This window comes from Eumetopias jubatus, unplaced genomic scaffold (genome assembly GCF_037043125.1).
Source record: "Eumetopias jubatus isolate StellerSeaLion01/CBP00866 unplaced genomic scaffold, mEumJub1_p1.0 scaffold_8, whole genome shotgun sequence".
NCBI classification, from domain to species: domain Eukaryota; kingdom Metazoa; phylum Chordata; class Mammalia; order Carnivora; family Otariidae; genus Eumetopias; species Eumetopias jubatus.
The window spans coordinates 52,568,164-52,589,642 of NW_028274814.1; positions in this window are offsets into that span (position 1 = coordinate 52,568,164).

A 21,479-nucleotide genomic window follows, 5' to 3' on the forward strand; every position below is an offset into this window, starting at 1 on the left:
AGAAGTACCCTAACCGAACTAGTATAGCTCTTAGGAAATTCTCATACACTTTTTAAAATTCACTGTCCATTTTTAAAAAATGTAATCTTTTTTAAAGATTACCTTGGGATCTTATGCCTCCTTATTCAGTCCACTCTTTCTAAGATATTTCTTGGTTCCTTATACGTTTTCTCAGTGCTTTGCTACTGACTTTTACTAGTCATGATCTGTAGAGGCCCAAGCACTGAGGAGCCGTTCCAGCAGCTGATAGAGATACAGGAAGCCCTGGCTGACAAGGGCAGAACTCTGAAACAGGAAAGATGCAATGGCGTTCACAAGTCAAGGGCAGGGTGGAGGGCGCTAAATGACCCCAAAGTTCTCTTCCTCAGTTATGGCTATTTGAGTTGATCGTGGACAAAATCTCAATTGGTCACTTAGTTTGTTAGCAAATCCAGTAGTTAATTTGATGTGTCAACTTGACTGGCACAGATATGTGGTCAAACATTCTTCCGGATATTTCTATGAGGATGTTTTTGGATGAGATTAACATTTAAGTTGGTAGAATGAGTAAAGCAGATTTCCCCCCCTCATGTGGGTGGGACTCATCCAGTCAGTTTAAGGCCTGGCTAGACCAAAAAGGCTGACTCTCTCCCAAGTAAAAGAAAATTCCTTCTGCCTCTGGGCAGAACTGGCTACCTAGGTAGAGTATAATTTTGGGGGTGGAATGGGACAGGGAAAACTTCTCTTTCTAACCTCACGAAAATCTTCTCTATTTGATGCAAGGTGCTCAAAATTCTCCTTCATTCTTTTTTTCTTGATATATTTCCAACACTTTCAACAATATAACATTTCAGGATGACAGGGTGGCTCAGTTGGTTAAGTGTCTGCTTTTGGCTCAGGTCATGATCTCAGGGTCCTGGGACTGAGCCCTGTGTGGGGCTCCCCGCTCAGCAGAGTCTGCTTCTCCCTCTCCCTCTGCTCCTCTCCCCTGCTCATGCTCTCTCTCCAATAAATAAATAAAATCTTAAAAAAAAGAGAATATAACATTTCAAACAGTTATTTATAGCATTTTTGGATCAGTTGGGGTCCACATAGGAAATCAGAAACCACATTAGGTATTGCCACAGAAGGAATTTAAAATAAAGCACTGCTTAAACAAATGTTGGAAAAATGAAAAAGCCAAATGTGAACAACATTAGGTGACACAGCGATAGTAATTACAGGAAGTAGCCACCACTCTGGGTCCTGGAACAAAGGAAAGAGGTGGGAGTTATTTAAACCTAGAAGCTTAAAGAAGAGGTCCTGCAAGGTCAGAATTCAGGCTTCTCAGAGAGGGGAGCTATTCAGCAGCTCCTGGTACCTCAGGAAGTCAGAGGAGTGGCCCCATGGATTTAGGACTCAGAACTTGGAGGGAAGATTGCCAGCTGGCGATTCTAGGTACCTGGGAGTGAGGAAGAAAGCTGGAAAAGGGACCACTGCTGCCACTATGCTATTGTTGACAAGACGGGAACAACTGGAGTATAAAAAGCCAGTCTCCATTCTCTCTCTCTTTCTTTCTCTTTTTCTCTCTACTGCCCCCTATTGGTCATCTCTAAAAGACAAAGGAGAAATAGAGTTCTAGTTCCGCAGTATCTGTGGTTTCGGTTTTGTCTTCTGTGGTTTCAGTTACCTGTCAACCTTGGTTTGGAAGTAGGTAATCCTTCTTCTGACTTATTGTCAGAAGGTCAATAGTAGCCTAAAGCTACGTCACAATGCCTACGTCATTCACCTCACTTCATCTCATAATATAGGCATTTTATTATCTTACATCATCACAGATAAAGGATGAGTACAGTTCAATAAGATATTTTGAGACAATGAGAGACCACATAATATAACTTTTATTACACTATGTTGTTATAATTGCTTTATTTTATTATCATTGTTGTTAGTCTTTTACTGTGCCTAATTTATAAATGAAACTTTATCTTAGGTGCGTATGTCTACAACATAGTACATATAGGGTTCAGTACTATCTCTGGTTTCAGACATCCACTGGGGGTCTTATAACATATCCCTGTGGATAAGAGGGGCGACTACTATAGTTTTTGCTGCATCTGAGCCCTAGCATTACAGAGTAGAGAGGGATGGGTTTTGATTTAAAAGACAGTAGCTTATGGGGCACCTGGGTGGCTTAGTGGTTAAGTGTCTGCCTTCGGCTCAGGTCATGATCCCAGGGTCCTGGGATCAAGCCCCATGTCTGGCTCCCTGCTCAGCGGGGAGCCTGCATCTCCCTCTCCCTCTGCCTGCCACTGTGTCTACTTGTGCTTTCTCTCTCTCTGTCAAATAAATAAATAAAATCTTAAAAAAAAATCTTTAAAAGACAGTAGTTTAAAAACCAGCAAGCTTATTATGAACAGAAAGATTTGAAAACTGGTTTTGATAAAGAAGAAAACCTAGGAAGATAGATTCTAATGGAATTAGAAGGGAACATGACTGAAATTTCTAGTAGGGTAAACAGAGAACAGGAAGTTACACTTTTGCACAGTGTCAGCTTTGAGATATTTGATGTTTCTAGATAATAATGTTAACATAGAGAAGTTAAAGCTAGTTGTAAATATTAGCAGGTATATAAATAACAAAATAATAATATACATTTATGCTTATAATCTATATTGCCTATCCAACTATGCTGAGCATGGTATAGAAATATTTTATATCCACATGGATATTTTGTAATCTTCAATAACCTTGTAAAAATGATTAAACTTATTATAGATACAAGAAATAACTATAGTAATATAATTGAACATTAAAACATAATCACTTTGCCGGGCACCTGGGTGGCTCAGTCAGTTAAGTGTTGGACTCTTGATTTTGGCTCAAGTTATGATCTCTGGGTAGTGGGATGGAGCCCTGCATCAGGCTCAGCACTCAGCGCAGAGTTGGCTTGAGATTCTCTCTCTCTCTTTCTCTTCTACTGTCCCTCCCCCAGCTCCTGCTCTCTCTCTAAAATAAATAAATAAAATCTTTAAAAAAAACCATAATCACTTTGAGAAATCATATACAGTATTCCAAATACTTAAAGAGTTAACCCTGGATAATTACCACATGCCTGGCAGTATTTTAAGTGCTTTACATGTATTAACTCACTTAGTTCTTACTGTAACTCTTTTATTTTCCCATTTTATAGATTAAAAAAAAACTGTGATAGAGAGAAGTTAAGTAATTTGCCAGTAATCACACAGCCCTAAGAGGCAGAACCAGGATTTTACTCCAGTATTCTGACTCTTACACATTCCGCTCTACCTTGTTAGTTAAAAAAAAAAAAAAAGGATTTAAAAAATCCCTTCAAGTTGTATTATAAGCCGTAGTTTCTTCCTCTGTAAATATGGTTAATAATTCCTGCATGATGGGATTTGTGTAAAGATAAGATAGTACAATATTTGTAAAAAGTACTAGTACAAGGCCTGTCATGTATTAAGTCCATAATACATGGTAACTATTATTTGTACTTCTGAATATCCTGATTGAGATAGATGACATGTAAGTCATCTCTGGGTGCATGTGATATTTTGGAAATAAATAAAAATGTCTCCTCTAACTAAGATTCATGAGTGAAGGGAGAAGTCACACCAGCCATTAATACAGGCTGATAAACAACAAGCTGTTCTCTCAAGGATAGCATGGATTTTATTATGTGCTTTCTAAATGGCTAGTTATATTAAGATCATTATCAGAAAAATCATCTGAACTTAAAACCTCAATGTCCTAAATAAACGAGGAAGCAACAAAACAGAGCAATTACTAACAGAGCCCTGTTATGGGGCTCTACCTTTTGGCCTGCCCTTCTAGCCCTACTCGATCAGCACTCAAGAGGGAAAATACCACTTTGGTACTGGAATACTCATGGGCTGTAGGGTGATTTATTTTTCTGTTTGCTTTAAAAAAAAAAGAGAGATGAGAGTATAATGTAGAGTAATGGCTGCATTGTGTGATTGTGGATAGAGCAAATATAATAATATGCTTCTCTAACACAAAATAATAACTGATTCCTTCTCATTATTCTTTAAGTGCATGAACATGCAATACAAACGTTCTAAACGAAAGCCCTGTGTTTCAAGGTTATTTATTGAAGAGATCTCATAAAAATATCTGTATAAGACTAAGACTCCATATTGGCTAAAACTAATGTAAGGGGGCCACAAAGAAGAAAAGAAGGAACACTTTGCTCTTGGGGTGTTTTAGGAAATTTCGAAACACCGTTAGAACTGTAATACCCAAAGCATCTCAGGTTTGTAACCAAGGCAACTCCTCCTGATCTGCATTCAGGCTTTCCTGTTGATTATCTATTGTAATGCCAATAATTGCAGCTGAGAGGAGTCTCTGTTTGTTGTGAGAGACAATTAGCACTTGAAATAAAATAACAGATTTAAATAAATTGGGGGACTCAACACTGTGACCTGATCTCTTAGGAACAAGCAACAGCTTCGGAATATGACTGACTCTTGTGTTTGCCCCAGCTTCCAGAGCGAGAGAGCCATCATCCCAAGTTACTTGAGGGCTTATTGGCGATTACTCTAGTCGTTATGGTCAAAAACCATTTGTGTCTTCTTAGATTATATTGGGAAATGGTTTAATAAACCCAAACCTGCAAGAAGGTGATACTGAATTTCCAATGATAGGCTTACTCAAGCAACTTGTCTCTACATGCAATGCTTCTTTAAAAATATTTCTTCCAATTTCTGTCATAATTACTCTTCACTGCTACATAGACTGTATTTTAAATTGCTGTTTACTTTAATTCAGATGTGAATGGAAAGCTTGCAACTCCTGATCTCACCTGCAATTTTTGCTTTCAGAATGAAAGTCACCGTTAGTACTACGGCCATTTACAAACTCTCAGAATCAGTTTTTAAATTAACCCATGGACCCATGACTCCTAGGGAGTTTTTCCTAAGTCCCCATAAATCTTTAGTGTTCTGAGGACAAATAAGTTTTCCCTGACTTAACCAGTTTTCAGAGTCTCAACTGTTACTTGTATAAAAAGTCACTCCGGTTTCATGTTTCCACGTGATGGGATTTCTGCCAGAATGATACTTTTGGCCTTTCCCTTCAGCTATCTGCTTTGTGAATTCAAGAGAGGAAACCAAACATGCTGGACCCAGCCCCTTCTGGATTTCTTTTTCAGAGTGAATATGTCCACAGGATTCATGCAACCCCAGAGCCCCTCTTCCATGTGGTAAGGGCTCTGTTTCTAGGGGGAAATGGCCTGCAGCTGTCAAACTATACCACTGAATAAGGAAACAAATCTTTTAAATTCAGTGATAAAGGCAGATTTAAAGCCACAGTCTCCAATCAGCTTTTAACAGTAATAAAGCTGTTGGTTTGATCTCCATCTATCTCTTCTATCTTTAAATTGGTTCTGAGTTCAACTGTGAAAGAGAGATGTTATTTATTGGCTGGCCAAAACACCTAACATATGTTTTCCATATCAAATGTAGTTGATAAATATTAAATAATGACAAAGTCATAAAATGTAAATTCCATGAGAGCAGAGTCCTTCCTTGTCTTGTTCACTGCCATTTCTCTCGTACATAGAGGTTCTTAAAAACATCTGTTGAATGACTGAAGTCATAGCTTCTCTATTTCAGATCACAAGTATTCTCACTCACATCTTAGAATAAAGCATGGTGGTCTAGGACCACAGTACTGGGAAATCTCAAAGGATGGAAAAGGAGCAAAGGACTGACGTGGGCCAGTAGTAAAAACTAGTCCTAAGGAACACAAGGAAAGGATTTGAGTATGTGAAAAGTGGATCACGTAGGAGATAAGAAGCTCACACGATACTGGGTATGAAATAATCAAAGAGTAATATCTCTGAGCCACTATTTCTAACAGGATGTGTAGACTGACAGAAAGTATCATGGCATGGGACGCTGGGAAATGCGTTTTCAAAACAGAAAGCCCTTCTTGCTGCCAACATGAGTGTCCTTTAAAATCTCCACTTTAAGCCAATCTGTCAAACAGACAGTGACTGGCCGAGAGACCTCTAGCAGGACAGACATTAGCCAAACACAAATGAGGAGTGTAAACTCCAGGGGGTGCTTTAGGAGTACCTAAAGAGAACTACAGGCATTGCAAAGGAAAAAACCAAGATTTTATCCCAGATACCTCAAAACAAAGAGAAGACAATCCTAGAACCCAAGAGTGTAGAAGAACTGGGGCAATGCACAGAGAAAAAGAATTGGGACCACCACAAAACAGAGATGAGCTATTCTTTTGCTCACAGGAGGTTAAGGTTCCTATGAGGAATTGGTATGTCCTCTCCAGGGTACCGTGTTTTTAATTTGTTGTCTATAACCAGGCCTAAGACTAGCAAAATGTACGTAGGTCTCATTCCCGTGTATGGATTCAGGCATTCCCCCAGAAATCCCTTAATGAAGTCCCCAGGCTGCATTATTCTTTGGGGTATTGTTATATATAGCACTTGACTATTAGTGTTAAGGTCATGGTGCCTAGCATGGGTAAGAACATGCAAACAGAATTACATAATCCTGTCTTAATAAGGCATATTACTTAAGTAACAGAGTCCAGAGAGTTCTAACGGAGCAGTGCCTGAATGGAGTTGGAGCACCTGGTTTTGAACTCTGCTGGGCCATTTACTAGCTTGTTGTAAATCTCGGGTTAGTTACTCATCCTTTTGAGCTTCAGTTACCTCATCTGTAGACATGTAGAAATATAGATAGACTGTAATAGTCCTTACATCATAGAACTGTAGCAAGAATTCAATAAGGTGAATCATACACACTAAGTATTTATATGAAATGAATTATTACCTGTTTATATAAATTTAATGAGTTTCCCGAAATAGATGATTCACATAAAGCCCTTGCATCATGACTGGCATATGATTGAGTTTCTACAAATGGTGAGATATTACTATTAATGGATCCTGTAAACATGTGCCGAGTCCCTGCTGTGTACTAAGTGCCTGTCTAAAATGCACTGAATATCCTGCTACCGCTATCTTACCATACTTTATATTTCATGTTAATTTCAGTCTCTTTAGGAGCTGATAATTTTCCCTTTCTCTGCAATAGTAGTCATTTTTTTTCATTCCAAAAAGCATAAACAGTATATGATTGGGCTACCTCTCCCCTTCCCTAAAGAAATTTTAGTGACAAGTGAGTTGGTGGGACGGGCAATAAGCCTTGGGTCTCCTGCTTTTCCCATCTTGGGAGTGTTATTTAAGGACTCTTCTGTTTATTGCCCACTTCCTCCCCCTTTCCCTCTCTTCTTTCCTTCTTAATTTATTTCTAAGCCTCTATCATGTATAGAACCTCTGGAAAATCCCAAGAAACGCACACACACACACACACACACACACACACACTCCATGTTCTCAAGCACTTAGAATCCATTTGAGGAGATAAGGCATGAAAAGTTAAATATAAGAATTGAATGGCAATACAAGACACTGTTGTGAGGTACACATTAAGGCTGTTGATGATATGCGATCAATGATATCTCTTACATATTCAGCATATCACATTATCAATCTCTGTTGTGAAAAATTTAGTTTTTGATTCCTTCTTTCACATAGAGATAGCTTTAGTCTCTAGCTCATGAAGATGTAGAAATCATGTAATTTCATTGATACTGGAAGAAATTAGTACCTTAAGCTGGAATAACTTAGAGATCCAGATGACTACATAAAAGAAATTCAGTTTGTCAGTAACATTTGAAATTTGATGCATTATTTTTCGAGGGGCTGTCAAAATCATCACCAAATTCCTACTGGGTTGTGTTTGAGCATAAAATGTTAAAAGAAATTTGCTGACTAATGATACACAGAGAATTGTTCCAAACAGTGATGTTTTGATAAATGGAGCCGATGTATTTGGGAAATGTGAAATGAAACACAGGCACTCATACAGGAGGAAAAACTTGAAAAGTAGTAATGCTAAATGGACTGGGGTGATAACCAGCAGCAAATTTGTATGAACATGTAATGCAAGGGGGTGCAGGAAAAAAAAAAGCAATATGACTTTAGGTAGACTGCACAAAGAAATCACATTATAGATCAAGAAAAATATAGACAAGTCTGTTTATATCTTGTTGAAACACTTTTGGAATAATACACACGATCTAAAGATTTCAGCACAAAGAAGACGTTGAAAAACAAAGGAGATTCAGATGTGAAAAGCACAAGTGATTATAAGGACCTGCCAGATTGATTTATGAGGTATGAATGACACAACGACCACCTAAATATGTGCATATATGTGAGTATCTCTTCCAGAAACCCAACGATTATCAAAATAATTACAGTCTCCTTTTGCAGTTCTATTGTCAGGGATAAGCATTTGTTGGCTTAAGTAAAATACCTTACCTTGAAAAGGAGATTATTTTAAAATTTCTTATCAGGCTGGCCCTTTCCAGAAAATAAAAATGTGTGCAATTCACATACAATTGTCAAATTCAAGCTCCTTTGTAATAAACTAAGGAGACTATGGTTCTAAAAACAAATGGTTCTCGTGGCAATAGAAATGAAAAATAACCCTAGCTGATAGATAACTAGTAGTTGCTGCTCAACTTATTCCTGGCCAACAGCCCACGTGCAGGGTTTGAAATTTTATAAGTATATTATCTTAAAGGCAGAGGTGACTAATAACTTTAGGAGGGGAGTGCTAATAGAATGGAAGAAAGAAATGGGAGAAAATAAAAAGGCCAAAGGCTGAGATGTGTCCATTCAGTGACATAGTTTCTTAGAAAAGGTGAGAGAGCTTGAACTAATTTAATTATCACAAGGAAGTGCATAAATTTACCTTGTTCACTTAAAAAAAGAGAAAACTATATTATAAGACACAAATTACTGAATTTATTATATGAATATATTAAAACACATGAGTGTTTTAACTATAGGATAAAAACAGTCCTTGTTACAAATCCTATTATTCAAAAGGCTGACTACGTATATATAAATGTTATGAAAGAAATAACTTTACATTCTTTATGTAATCAACTGACATTTTAGCATTTTAAAGTGAACAGCAAAAAAAAAAAAAAGCCAACAGCAAATGTGGAGAATTTTAGAATACATATATCTCAGAAATGATTACCTTTTATTTATAAATGGATTCTAGGAAAAATTCACTGTAAATTATTTTCCATTTGGAAATAATTGCCTATAAGTGATATAAAGAAAAGGAAAATTATGGGCAAACACACAACTCATAAAACTATTTTAATGATTGTGTTTCCACATATATTTATGCCGGAATTTATGGGAAGTGTTTTGAAATTCATATAGAGCACTGAAAAAAAATGTTATAGGACAAATGATTCAAATTGAGGTCAACCAAGTTATAAATCAAAATATAAATGTACTTCACAGTACATTTATTTCCAACATAGTTCATAAAATAACCTGTTTATTTCCTGAAATAAAGTGTATACGTTTTGAAATTTATTTTAGTCAGAATTACCATCTTTTGAAAAAGCCAGAATTAGCTACAATCATATCACTCCTCTATGTAAAAACTGTGATTGCTCACCATTGTTTATTGAATTAAATGAATAATTTTCAGCTTATGGGCAACTCCATGATCTTTTCCAGTCGTCTTTGACGTGTAGATGACTCAAACTACTTTTCCTACTCCAGTAATTCATGACTTATAACTTAATAGCTGGCCATTTCTTTTTTTTTAGGATTTTCAGGGTTTAATTTTTTTTAAATTTTATTTTATTATGTTATGTTAATCACCATACATTACATCATTAGTTTTTTTTTTAAGATTTTATTTATTTATTTGAGAGAGAGAAAGAGAGAGAAAGAGAGAGAACGAGAGGGGGGAGGGTCAGAGGGAGAAGCAGACTCCCTGCCCAGCAGGGAGCCCGATGTGGGACTCATGACCTGAGCTAAAGACAGTCGCTTATCCAACTGAGCCACCCAGGCACCCTACATCATTAGTTTTTGATGTAGTGTCCATGATTCATTGTTTGCATATAACACCCAGTGCTCCATTCAATACGCGCCCTCCTTAATACCCGGCCGTTTCTTTTTAAAGTGAATAGAATAATTTTAAGCACTTTCCTAATCATACTGACATTGTTTCAAGTTCTTAGAAGATATGTCATGTGTTTCTTATGGATTCATTGTTGAAAATTCAAATGCCTACCAAGGTAATGTAAATAAGTTCAGTGGATCTGGAGACCAGTCGGATGGACGCAAACGCGCCTGTCTAAGGGTCAGCCTCTACACAATTTTGATTGTTGACATTGCAGTAATGGTGTCCTTCGTTACCAGCTCTTCCAATTCTTCTTTTTTTTTTAATATTTTATTTATTTATTTGACAGCGAGAGACACAGCGAGAGAGGGAAGACAGCAGGGGGAGTGGGAGAGGGAGAAGCAGGTTTCCGGCCGAGCAGGGAGCCCGATGTGGGGCTCGAGGCGGGGCTCGAGGCGGGGCTCGATCCCAGGACCTCGGGATCATGACCTGAGCCGAAGGCAGACGCTTAACGACGGAGCCACCCAGGCGCCCCGCTCTTCCAATTCGTTAAGAGGAGCCAGAAATCACTCTTCTGTGGAATTTCCTGCTTGCGAATGTGAGAATTGATTTGAATGAAAAAAAAAATGCTGTAGACCCCAAAAGAAAATAAAAAGTTTCCAGGCCGAATATGGTCTATGGACTGCTAGTTGTAAACTCTGTGACAAATTCTCAACCAACTAAATCCCCAACCCCCAGTTCAGTTTTCTGACCCAGTCTCCTTGTTCAGGACAGTTCAGGAGCCAAGAACTGCCTTCCCTCTTTTCCCATCCCTTCACTCTGAAACTTCTTTTGGTCCTCTTCTTTATGAAACTTCTCCTCTATCTTCAGATCTTTTTTTTCTCTGAATCTGTGTCATAATAAACCCTTTCTACACCAAATTCTGCCCTGTATCTTATGTGTTTTATTCTTACTGTTAACAGTATAAACTCCCTGAAGGCAGAGGTTATTTTACTATGCTTGGCACTTAGGAGACATTTAGTAAATGCTTGTAGAATTAAATTAAATTGGAGATGGAAGATATCATTTAGAGATGACCCATCAGCAATATTTTTCATGGAGACTTTCACTTGAGCTGAACAACGTAGAGTTAATATTTCCAACGCTCAAGTCTAGTGAAAAAAAATCAGTTAAATCATGTTTCCTTAACAGATGGTGCATCTGTGTTTCCTAATGCACTATCTTGACTGTGTATAGTTGTCATAATTAAGTAATAGCTCTCTGCACAGTCTGGTAACAAGAACCTTTCCTATATGTGGACTTCAAGTATGTTCCAATCCTGATCGATAACTGCTCCTGCATTTGATTCAGTATGGACTGTTTCTGGGCGGATTTCTTTCTTTGACTCCCCCAAAATTGATGAAGTTCTTTTTGGTTTCAGTTTGGGAAAACGGGCAGTTTGGAATGAACTGGGCCTGTATGGTTAATTCCTGAAATGACCTGGGACTGAGGACACAGAATTTTCTGGCTTTGTGGTTATTCACAGCTTGGCATAATGCTCGAGTGAGTGTCATGGGGGACTCAACAGAACTTGAGGAGTGTTGATGGATTTTTTTTTTTCAGTCTCTTGAGCACTAACTACACTTACCCATGGAGCATTATTTAGAAATTATTATAATTCATACTTCTTCCTGTTTGATCTGTATAGAGTGCATTGTTTATGAGACAGTTGGGTATGTATGTGGTAGAAAGATCCTTGAAACTGAAATCAAGAGATCAGCTGTTTGATCTTGAAAAACAAGGAAGTTACCTGAGCACCCTGAGTCTCCTTTTCTCATGTGTAAGATAAAAAGATGATGTGCCTGCCTTTTAAAATAATGCTTATTTCAAGATTAAATGAAAATATTATATGTGAAAATCCTTTGTGAGCATCCTTTCCAGGTGTTTGGTTTTTGTTTATTTAAGGGACCTATGTACTTGTTCCTTTGGTGGTAGACATTTAATTTCTTGGGAACCCTTCTGAGTCAGCAAACAATGGCTGGATCGAATCGGGCCAAGCCCATCGGTTACACATTGCCTATGGCTGTTTTCCTCAACTGTGGCAATGCTGAGTACTCAAGACAGAAACCTTCGGTCCCACAAAGTAAAGAATATTTAACATCTAGTTCTTTACCAAAAAAATTTGCCTACTTCCACAGTTTCTCATTTGCAGGAGATATTCAAACATTTGGCTTCAGATCTGAACTTAAAGAGCACCCCAACTAGACCTTCTCAGATTTACTGTTTATTTTTCCTGTGGTCACAGGGCAAGAATGAAAACACCTGTGGGATTTGGGGCCAGAACAATAATTACTTCTCAGTCTTATCTCCTACAGCCAGAAGAAAACATCTGCTTTTTTAATTTTGCAGAGAAGGGCAGAATTAACACTCTCTAGGGACTTGGGCTATATCTCTGGCACAGAGAAGGAAGGGTAGAGGTAGGAAAGAACATTTCTGGTTTAACTGAATGCAAAATTAACACAAATCAAATTAGCTGAAGGTGAAGACTTGGCTTTAAAGTTTAAACCTAAATAGGTCTCATTGCTGTTCTTGAACCAATGGATAGTTGTTGGCAAAAGTCCCACTACTTCTTTGATTTGTTTAATAAAATTCATTTTAAAAAAATCAAATGGATCACTGGGCAGGAATTTGACCAGAAACATCTTCCAAGTGATAATTAGCTAGCCAATTTTTTTCCTGAGTTTTATGTTACCATAAATATTCATGACACATTCCCCATCAAATTGTAAGTTCTTCAGGAAACACTGTTATCAGTTTAAGAACATGAATCAGACTGATAAAGCTAATTGGTTAGGGTTCTTTTTTCTCCTTCATTTTAAATAAAGCTGTCGAAGGTTCCCAGGGTAATGAAGAGCTTTGTTGTTATGACAACTGCTTATTCCTTTCCCTTTGAAGAAGCCTGTGATGTGATAGGCAACACATCAGGAATAATTAAAACAAATGATGAGCGAGACACATCCACTTAGAGGAATAAAGCTGCACAAATTTAAACCATTTTACTGGTTTTTAGGTACTCTTTGCATGGCAGGAAGTTCGCATCATCTGTGCTGGTCATTTGTGCCAATTTCCACCATTTCTTGATCCAAGAAATGTGTCGCTCTGAGAGGACCTTGGTACAGACTGAGATCATTGTTTTGTCCGGTGCTTTTCACTGTCTGACCTACTCTTCAGCAGATGGTCTGAAACATAGAACTGATGGTTTATCGGAGCAATGGGGGCACTCTAAAATGATTCCAAAAGCTCACGTGATTTACTTACTCTGATTTCTTCAAGCGAAAGGGAAATTGTGCTATGGCCTTTGTGCTCCCTCCCCGGAACTGGAACACAGTGTTCACTTGTTGCTTTGTGCTAGGCCTTTCACGTTCCCTTTCTCCCTTAACCTCTACAACAACTCGGGGGACTTGTTGATATTATCTTTGTTTCACAGAGGAGGAATATAGTCCCAGAAAAGTCTAAGGGACCTGCTCAAGGTAATATGGCTGAAAATAGTTAAGCAAGAATTCAAACTCAAGTGTTCTTTTGACTCCAGTTGATCTTTATATAATTCTATAGCTGAAGGAAACAGTTGGTTTGAACAATTAAAATTTAACAGATAATTCTCTACTCAGGTAGGCTGTTACTGTTAATCCAATTCCTCCTCATTTATTTGCTAAACACTTAGCCTAATGCATTTCCCCCCCAAACTCCAGGACTCGAACCATTGGGGGTTAAAAAATGTTTATAGATAGGGTGCCTGGGTGGCTCAGTTGGTTAAGCAACTGCCTTCAGCTCAGGTCATGATCCTGGAGTCCCGGGATCGAGTCCCACATCGGGCTCCCTGCTCAGCAGGGAGTCTGCTTCTCCCTCTGACCCTCTTCTCTCTCGTGCTATCTCTCATTCTCTCTCTCTCTCAAATAAATAAATAAAATCTTTTAAAAAAAAGTTTATAGATAAAACACAAATTTTTTTTTTCTTTTAAATAATGTAAGACTAGGGACGCCTGGTCTTTAAGTATTTAAGCATCTGCCTTCAGCTCAGGTCATGATCCCAGGGTCCTGGGATCGAGCCCCACATTGGGCTCTCTGCTCAGCGGGAAGCCTCCTTCTCCCTCTCCCCCTCCCCCTGCTTGTGTTCCCTTTCTTGCTGTGTCTCTCTCTGTCAAATAAATAAATAAAATCTTTAAAAAAAATAATGTAAGACTAAGATATAAAATATTGGGGTTCCTTCACACATAGTAAGGGTAAGTATTGTTTTATGATTTTTTCCTTTTTTTTTACTTTATATGTGCTTGTGTATATGTGGTGGTAAGTCATGGTCTGAAATGTTTGAAAGCCACCTCTCTAATATTATCATCGTTCCCCTGCTGAGTCTCTAATTCCATCTCACTTCTCTTTCTCTGCCTTTTTTGATGCTGATAGACATGAAATGCACTGGGAAATATTTGCCTTTAATAAATGGTATCCACAAAAACAGACTTGGCTACTTCTCTCTGAAATAATACTAAGAAAAAGTATGCTGTTGCTTTTACATGAAATTCAAGATTCTGTTTTGTCATCATGAGGGTCAGGGAGCCAAGACCTCAATGAAAATTATACTGCAACCATCTAAACCAGACTGCCATGCACATTGACATGTTTTTCTTCCACATTTTCTGTGAACTTCAGTAGTTTTACTGAACGGTTCCTGGGGCTTACCTGCTGCTCTTCTTGGAAATAGCCACAGAGAATTGGGAAGGAAATATATGAGAGGAAGGAATATGAGAGTGTATTGGATAGATGGGTATACTTCTATGATGTCTTCTTGCCCAAAATATTTAACCCGGATTCACTGAGGCTGTAGACCTAATCCGTAGTGTAGAGGAAATATAGGGGACAGAGGCACAAGTTAAATGATACCATAGAGAAACAGACGAATCCAGAGTGTGGGGTACTCTAAAAGACAAATTGGTCTGGACTTTCCAAAAAGGAAATGTCACAGAGAAAAAAAGAAGCAGGGATTAGATAGTAGATTAAATGAGACTAAAGAGATAATTAACAACCAAATGTAATAAGTGAGACCTGACTGAATACTGCTTAGAAAAAGAGTTTACAAAAGTCATTTTTGGCAAATTGAGGAAAACTAAATATGAGCTGGATGTTAGATATTATGGAATTATTGTTAATTTTCTTAAATGTGATAATATGGTTATATAGCAGAATGGCTTTATTCTTAGGACATGCATGGTGAAGTATTTAAAAATGAGGTGTCATGTCCATAATCTGTAATTAATTTCTAATGATCTATCTATCTATCATCTATTAATCAATAATCTATCTATTCAAAGAGAGAAAGATATATTGAGAAGGGTGGCCAAATATTTGCAACTAGTAATGATAGGTTAATGATATATGGGGGTATTTTTTTATACACTCATAACTTTTCTGTAGGGGGAGAACAAACAAAACATATGATATGATTTTCCATTTATATAAAGTTCAAAAACAGACAAAACTAATTTATAGTGTTAGATGTCAGGATATCCATTACCTCAGGGAAGGGCTGCAGGGATTCTGAATGGGAGGGGACACAAGTGGACTGAGGTCTAGGACTGTACAAATTCTTAACTTGGGAAGTGGTTACATGGCTGTGTTCCCATTGAGAACTTATTATTTGTGCATGTTTTCTATATATCTTGTGCTTAAAAACTTAAAAGAGAGTAGAGAAGTGATATTTTAGAGTAGCTTGTTTTTGCTAGTGATTGATTTTTTTCTTTTTTAAGATTTTATTCACTTATTTGAGAGAGAGAATGAGAGAGAGAGAGAGCACATGAGAGGAGGGAGGGTCAGAGGGAGAAGCAGACTCCCTGCTGAGCAGGGACCCCCCCCGATGCGGGACTCGATCCTGGGACTCCAGGATCATGACCCAGGCGGAAGGCAGTTGCTTAACCAACTGAGCCACCCAGGCGCCCCCAGTGATTGATTTTTCAATGTGAGAAAAGGGAAGGTAAAATGTTGGACTTATCAAAGACCACGTCTGAGCTTTGGCAAGGCTTTCAGAAATCTCTTTGAGTTTGAGAAAATGGGGGCTTAAGCTAATTTGAATAGTTTCTGTATGTGCCTAATTAAAAAATGTTTTGCTGTTAAAATTGCTTACTTAGATGTAAAATAAATTATAGTAATTAAAAAATGATTATTGCTTCAGATGTTGAACTTGAAAGCCCTGCTATACAATGTATGATTATCATACTACTCTAGGCTTATTATTATACAGTTGTGTTATAGCTATTTCTGTAAGATTTTTACAGTAGGGGGGCGCCTGGGTGGCTCAGTCGTTGAGCGTGTGCCTTTGGCTCAGGTCATCATCCCAAGGTCCTGGGATCGAGCCCCTCATCGGGCTCCCTGCTCGGCGGGAAGCCTGCTTCTCCCTCTCCCACTCCCCCTGCTTGTGTTCCCTCTCTCCCCTGTGTCTCTATCTGTCAGATAAATAAATAATATCTTTAAAAAAAAGATTTTTACAGTAGGATCCAAAATAGTATCTTTTTTTTTATAGCTATTCTCTAAGATTTTACAGTAGGATCCAAAATAGTATCTTTTTTTTTTTTAATCATGAGAATTTGTGCTTATCTTCCAAAGGTAAGATGGAAGGTGGAATGGAATCTGGTTTATGAGCAAAAAGGGATTTCTCTCAATTGGTATCTTTCTCTAAGCCTTTTACTTTGGCTTAGGAAGAGAATGACTAATTCTTCTCACCTTCTACTACTCACCTCGCACTATAGATGGTTGCAGGTCTACTGGATGATGGTTTGGAACACTTTCATTTACTGAAACATTTGCTGTTCACGGGGGCTGCTAGGTGTGTATTTAATTTTTTGAGAAATTGTTAAACTGTTTTGTATAGTGGTTGTTCCATTTTCCGTTCCCTCCAGCAGCACATGAGAGTTCTAGTTGCTTCACACCATCAGTATTTTTAATTTTAGATATTTTAGTATCTAAAATGTGTAATGGTATTTCATTGTGGCTTTAATTTACATTTCCCTAACTACTCATGATGTTTAAAATCTATTCAATACATTTTTGTTATTTTTGCTTTACATACTAATTATCCTTTAGGGGGAGTTAAAAAAAAAGAAAAAAGGTTTTTTTATTATTCATAGTTTTTAATGCATTATTTCTGCTTGTGCCTTTAAAAATATTTTGCCTTCATTCTTGAAAGAGTTTTTACTGGATACAAAAATCGAGGTTGACAGTTTTGTTCTTCCAGTACTTTCAAGATGCTGCTCCATTGTCTTCTCAGTTGTCTTGTTTCCAGTGAGAAGTCTATTATATTATCTTCCTTATCTTTGTTCTTCTGTACATAATGTGACTTTTTTCTTCTTGCTCCCTAAGTAATTTTTTTGTTTACTACTGGTTTTAGGCATCTTAATTATGACGTTCCTTGGTTTAGTTTTCTTCATGTGTTGTATTATGCGTAGGACTTGTTGGGCTTCTAGGATTTATGGGTTTATAGTTTTCATCGAATTTGGAAAAAATTTGATCATTATACCTTTAAATATTTTATCTGTTCCTTCTCTTTTATGGGTACCATTTGAATATGTTCTACAACTCATGGAAGATCTGTTCATTTTTTTTTTTCCCAGTGTTTTTCTTTCTGTATTTCTTTTTGGATGGTTTCTAATTCTATGTCTGAAATTTCAATAATATTTTAATCTGTAGTATCTGATCTATTGCTATTCCCACAAGGGGCATTTTTCATTTCAGACATTGTAGTTTCATTCCTAGAAGTCTGATTTGCATCTTTTATATATTTTCATGTCTCTACTTAGTATGTTCAGTCTTTCCTCTAACTTAGTAAGTGTATCAAATGGTTACAATAACTGTTGCAGTATCTTTGTCTACTAATCCCATCACCTGTGTGATTTCTGGGGAGAATTCTGTTATGGGGTATAATTCTTTTATACTCCAGGGAGACCCACTGTAGATCTCCACAATGCTGCCCACAGCTTCCTCTTCCCTGTGAATTCGAGCTGCTGTGGCTTACCCAGACTTCCAGCTCTGTTTCCTCAACTCAGGGACACCTCTGGGCTCTACTTGGGTTCTCCCCATCTGTGCTACAGCCTGGAAATTCTTCCCAGTTAGGAAGCTGGGGCATTCCTAAGGTTCACCTCATTTCTTTCTTGTCTCTGAGTGATCATTGTCCTTAGTTTTCTGATGCTCGAGTTCTTGAAAACCATTCATATATTTTGTCTGTCTTTTTTAGTTGTTATAGACAGAAGGGTAAGTCTGGTCACTGTTCTTCATCTTGGCTGGAAGTGGATTTCTCTATGTCATTCTTGACCACCCCTTAGCATTTCACTACGATCACCCCTACCACCACCACCAAAGAAAAAAAAAAGGCCCTAGCAGAACACTGAATAATGGTGAAGAACATAAATGTCTTACACACAATTGATAATTAATCAATGTTACAGGTAAATAAATGAAGTAATGTGTTTGGAAGGGATACTTCTGAGGAGAAATAAAAAGGAGGAAAAGAAGCAGAATCGTGTTTGCCTTCTTCATACCACATCTTGGTGGGGATAACAGAAATATACCTTCAGTTGTGCCATTTGTCAGGTATTACTGGTTTAGAAAGCAACTGTGGCAGATGCAGATACCAGTGAAATGAAGCATTACTATTTAGCAGAATGGGAACGCTTCAGTTTTTCATGGTAATGTCTTCATAGGAATAAAAGAAAATATTATTTTAGCAGATACTAAAAAAGTGCTGAGATTTATAGTGTCTGCAGTGTAAAATATCTTTGGATTGAGATGTGCAGTTTGTGAAATAATGTTATAGCTCTTCAAAGACCAGTCTCTTGCTGCCCAGGTCCCATCCTGAAATTTCTTCCTTCCTCACCAATGAAATAATGTATTGCATGAATGTGGGCCTGTTTTGGAAAGCCCAGTGTGTCAATGTAAAACATCATTTTAGCTGTGTGTAATGAGGAATCCTGCAGCCTGAAAAAATGGGAGACCGCTGTGCCTACCAGCATTACTGCGAGCACATTATTCTCCACATAGAGCTGGGGGCCACTGCTAGTTTGGGAAAAAAAAAAAAAAAAAAGCACAAACTATGCTAATTGAGTATTATATAATTCTTGAGATACAAACTGCCCTGCACTTTTCTTTTAGATCCACTTAAATACCCGAAAAGCTTTAAGAAGAGATTTTAATGACTTAATATAAAAACTGTGCATAGAATCAGCATGTCTAAAATTTGTTTTCTCCTTTAAACTTTTTTTTTTAAGATTTTATTTATTTATTTGACAGAGAGAGAGAGAGACAGTGAGAGAGGGAATATAAGCAGGGGCAGTGGGGGAGGGAGAAGCAGGCTTCCCGCTGAGGAGGGAGGCCAATGCAGGGCTCGATCCCGGGACCCTGGGATCATGACCTGAGCCGAAGGCAGATGCTTAATGACCAAGCCACCCAGGTGCCCCTCCTTTAAACTTTTGAATAAAAGATGGTAGTTTTTGAGATTGAGATATGTGGCTTATTGACATAAAAACCATGTATCACAGGGACCATTTTAGACAATGGGAATACGGCTTTGTTTTTAATCCCTCAGGGAGGGACTTACTCTCCACTGACTTCCACAACACAGCCCATGTCACCAAGCTGTCAACTGAGAAGATGAGCTAAGACTGTGGTTTCTCTATAGTGCATAACAAATCCTGGAATCTACCCTAATGTATTTTTCAAATCAAACTCTATATCATGTAAAAATTCTGTCTCTGCTATACTTAGGCAACATGACATGGTTGCAAACATCCTCCAATGAATCCCAAATTTTTATCCACTTCTAATTCATTTGCTTTTGTTAAATTTGTGCTATCCCTTTGACCTCTCAACATGCAAATATTCCTGGGAGAGGTATCATGCATTTCACAGTGAAAGTTTTTATCAGATCTTTTTTTCCCTTTTTCACAGAAAAGACTGGTCAACATGAAAGGCTTGAATGCCTTGGGAGAGGAAAGAATAATAGAAAGGATGCAGGAAAGAGAGACAGGATCCAAAGATAACACCTCCTGCTTCAGCATTTTGGTAAGGGGCAGTAATGCTATCATTCATTTGTTTATTTACTCAATTATCAAACATTTACTGAGTGTAAACAATTTATTATTTTTACCCTCCTTCTTACCAAAAAGGAACTTTTGTGTTATGGACTAATAGCACAAAGTCAGTTCTCCATGGAGGCATGACATACATAGACCCCAAAGCTACAGAATAACGAGTTATAGAAAAATGCAAAAAAAAAAAAAAAAACCCCAAAAACAAAACAAAACAAAAAACTGATCATAGTTCAAAGTACAAAGTGCTATATAAGTGAATGTATCAGGTTATGGCAGGCACAGTTCAGAAGAAAGAACTCTAGGAAAAAACCTGTAGGATTTGGTGAGGATGGCCCCATGATTTCTAGTTGGGCAAGTAAGAGTCATCATCATAACTGGGATACAAAATGCAGGCAAAGGAGCACATCTGGGGGAAAGATGATGAGTTGAATTTTGGAACTATCAAGTTTGAAGCAACATCCTGTTGCTGGTTGGATATACTAGGCCTGGAGCTAAGGAGAGACATTTCTAAACTAGAGGTAGAGATTTTGGAGTTATCCGTCTCTAGATGGTAGTTGAATATGTTGTTTGATGGGATTGACCAGGAGGATCAAATACACTGAGAAGAAGTTCAAAGAAAGTATAATAACTTTAATGGACAACATAGGCAATGCAGAAAAAACTGAATTGGGAGGTAGGGGCCAGAAAGGCAAGAAAAAAAACCAAGAGACAGTGATGTGACAGAAACCAAGAGAGGTGAACATTTCGTGGGAGGTGGGAGGGAATTGAGAGTGGTTGTCAAATGCTTTGGGTTAGTGCAGTCAATCTAGAAATTGGAAGTTGGAGGAAGATTCAAACAGATTCAGGAGTCAAACTTCAGTGGGTTGAAGAGTCAATGTCAGGGAGAGAAGTGTAAATGTTAAATGCAGTCTTGGAAGGCAAGTTATCTGTGAGTCTATTAAGCCCCTCCAAAATGTGGTCTCTGGCCAAAAAAGTTGCACTTTGTTACTAAGGAAATTATCAGAGATATGCACAAAAATGTATACATATGGATACTAATCACAGCATTATTTATAATGATAAAAAATTGGAAATACCTTTGATGTTCAATTAAAATGCACTAGTTGGGTAATTCATGATTCAGTCATATGATGAAAAAAGTTCCTCCCTTAAAGTTATATTGAAGAAAATATAGAGACATAAAAAAACACTTATGGGGTGCCCGGGTGGTTCAGTCAGTTGAGCATCTGCCTTTGGCTCAGGTCATGATCTCAGAGTCCTGGGATCGAGCCCCGCATCGGGCTCCCAGCTCAGTGGAGAGTCTGCTTCACTCTCTGACCCTTCCCCCTCTCGTACTCTGTCTCTCTCTCTCTCTCTCTCTCTCTCTCTCAAGTAAATAAATAAAATCTTAAAAAAACCCCAAC